This window comes from Mastomys coucha, unplaced genomic scaffold, assembly GCF_008632895.1.
Source record: "Mastomys coucha isolate ucsf_1 unplaced genomic scaffold, UCSF_Mcou_1 pScaffold8, whole genome shotgun sequence".
Lineage (NCBI taxonomy): Eukaryota > Metazoa > Chordata > Mammalia > Rodentia > Muridae > Mastomys > Mastomys coucha.
The window spans coordinates 5,194,459-5,197,500 of record NW_022196914.1 but is presented as its reverse complement, the minus strand read 5'-3'; positions in this window follow the sequence as shown (position 1 = coordinate 5,197,500).

The following is a 3,042-nucleotide window of genomic DNA, read 5'->3' as shown; positions in this document are numbered from 1 at the left end:
ATCCCGAGACTTGAGTAAGGATCTCCCCAGTTCTGGGGGTCTTTCAATCTGTCTTAGCTATTAGGATGTTATTACTGTAAACAGACACCACGACCAAGGCAAGTCTTATAAAGGACAACATTTAGTTGGTCTGGCTTACAGATTCAGAGGAACATGGCAACATCCAGGCAGGCATGGTACAGGCAAAGCTTAGAGTTCTGCATCTTCATCTGAAGGCTGCTAGCAGAAGATTGACTTCTAGGCAGCTAGGATGAGGGTCTTAAAACCACACCCACAGTGACATACCTAGTCCAACACCACACCTTCTAATAGTGCCATTCCCTGAGCTGAGCATATACAAACCATCACATTATCTAAAATCAAAATTATTCCTGTGCTAATTTCTCATGGCTCCCACAACTTAAAAGCATAGTTCTTTTGAGAGAACGGGGTTGAGACTGGATCTTATTCTATGGCCTAGGCCAACCTGGAACTCACTATGTATCCAGCTTGATGCTTTGGGACACTCTTGCCTCTTCTCCAGAAGAAATCTCTGTCCTACCCATGGTGCCTCACTTTAAATCTGCCAGTGGGAGCCTCGTGACTCCACATCCAGCAGGAATCCACATAGCTCCTGCCCTCATCTTGCTCTCAATCTCATTAGCAAACTGGCTCCCTACGGAATTCCCATAACACTCTCTGGTCTGCTGCATAATGTTTATGGATGTATGGTTATGAAAGAAACCAACACTTGAATCACAGTGATTGCTTCGTGTTGGTTGACTGAACACATAAACCAACAAACACTATAAACCTATTAACCTCCACAGTTAACACAATTGTGTTTTTCAAGTCCTCGTAGGATTTTAAAATAAAATCCAGTCAGTTAAAAACACAACAATCCGGGGGTTCACTACAGATATTTCTGGGTGTGTGTGTGTATGTATACAGCAAAATAGAACACCATCTACACTCAGCCATGCATCTTCTCCTGCTCTCTCTATCTGGTCTACAGTTACTCACTGGGGTTAAGTAGGGTCCTTCCCACTTCCCTAGAGTTAGACTGCGGGCTCTACAGTTTGACAGTTGTGTAGATGTCCTAGCACTTATGGTCACGGTCACTCCTGCTGGCCAGCAGTTAATGGGGTGGGGGTGGGGCTCATTTGTAGATGGATTGCTTTGTTATTTCATTGAGAAAGAATTTACTTAAACCACAGGCTGTCTTTGCATGCTCAAAAGAAAAAAGTTGAACACTTTTCTCAAAAAGGAACAGCATTTGCCGTGTGTGTGTGTGTGTGTGTGTGTGTGTGTGTGTGTGTGTGTGTGTGTGTTGGTTTGGGGGGGTTTATTTTGCTTTTGTCTGTAACTTCAGTGCTAATGTTTCCAGGACTCTGTGCCCAATATCTAAGTACTTTAAATGTAACACAGCATTTGGTTCACAATGGTTTTGATCTTTCATTTATTTGGTGCTTCTATGAAGAGGAAGGGGGAGGGAAATCATTTCAAAGTTCAGTGGTCCTGCTTATAAAGTAGAGGAGGCAGTGGGAGAAGTACCCAGAACAAATCAGGTTGCCCCCAGGACGTTACTGCTATAGTTTTTTTTTTTTTTTTTTTTTTAAGTACATGCAGAAGAAGTAATTCCCAATATTTGGCCCAGACCCAAACCTTGCAGTTCATATGAACTCTGAACTCAGACTCTTTGCATCTCATTTTCCCATTAGGTTTTATTACAACCAACAAAATTTTCAAGGGAGAATTACTTCCTTTCTCTATGAACACCAGACTCCTATGCTTTCTGCACAAATTGAAATAGTAAAATGGTAATAGCCAAACTGTAAGGATTTACAAAGGGGCAGTGTGGGGGGAAGGGAGAAAACCCAGGCAGGCTTTCCCCTCTGCTAACCAGAATGATTTTCCAGGCCCCCTCCCCCCTTTTTTTGCTGGGTTTGGAAGGTGAAGCAGAAATGTTTTTGATTTCAATGTTACTGAGACTCCACTTAAAAGTGTCCTTAAAATGCAAATCATATACAGAAACAAAAACAAGCATAGTAGCGGCATAAGCATGGCTCAGGTTAAGACGATGGTCTATGCACATCGAAGGTAGCAAAAGGAAACGAGGAGCTTTGATTTATCACAGGAAGTGGTAAATAAGGGACACAAACTCTTAGATTATATCAGCCAGTCTTAAGAGTTGCTTAATGCCTGCTGCTTATCAGGCACAAGACAGACTCTTGTCCTCAAAGAACTTATCATTTAGTTGAGAAGCCCAGACTTGACATGATCTGAGAATGAAGGGTATAGGCCAAGGCAGCATTTAAGTAAGTGTTAAGCAATGGAGTGCAGATGTTAAGGGATCTGAGGGAGCAGAGGAAAGAAAAGATCACTGAGGGCTGAGGCTGACAAGAGACCAAAGATTTTCATTAAATTGTTAAAGAGGTGTTATGGGTAGGAAGCTGCTACAATTGCTGCTAATTTGACAGGCCAGGCACTCTTACAACTAACCATTGCTTTCTAAGCAGTAGCTGTTCCAAAGCATATTCATGAGTGGTTAAGGCTGTTAGGGGACATTTTTTTACATATCTCCCTGGATTTGCTAATGAGGAACAAAAATAAATATTTTGGTGTTGGATGACAGACACAAAAACTGTCACTGCGCGGGGATCCTAGGGAACCGTCAAATAGAATGTGAGTCTTGGGTATGTTTTCTCGTTTCTAGTGAGCCATTTCTTTCTCATCGACAAGTTTTTAAATCTGAGGAGAAAGGAGTAAGTCACTTTCAACAATTCATTTTTAACATATAAGTTGTCTATTTGTGCAGTTCGTTTTCCTTTTAAGAAAAATGGCAAAGCCAGGTGTGGTGGTGCATGTCTTTAGTCCCAGCATTTGGGAGGCAGGGGCAGGTGAATCTTTTGAGTTCAAGGCGAGTCTGGTCTGCAGAGTTGATTCCAGGATAGCCAAGGCTACACAGAGAAACCCTGTCTTGAAAACCCCAAAACCCGGGCAGTGGTGGCACATGCCTTTAATCCCAGTACTTGGGAGGCAGAGGCAGGTGGATTTCTGAGT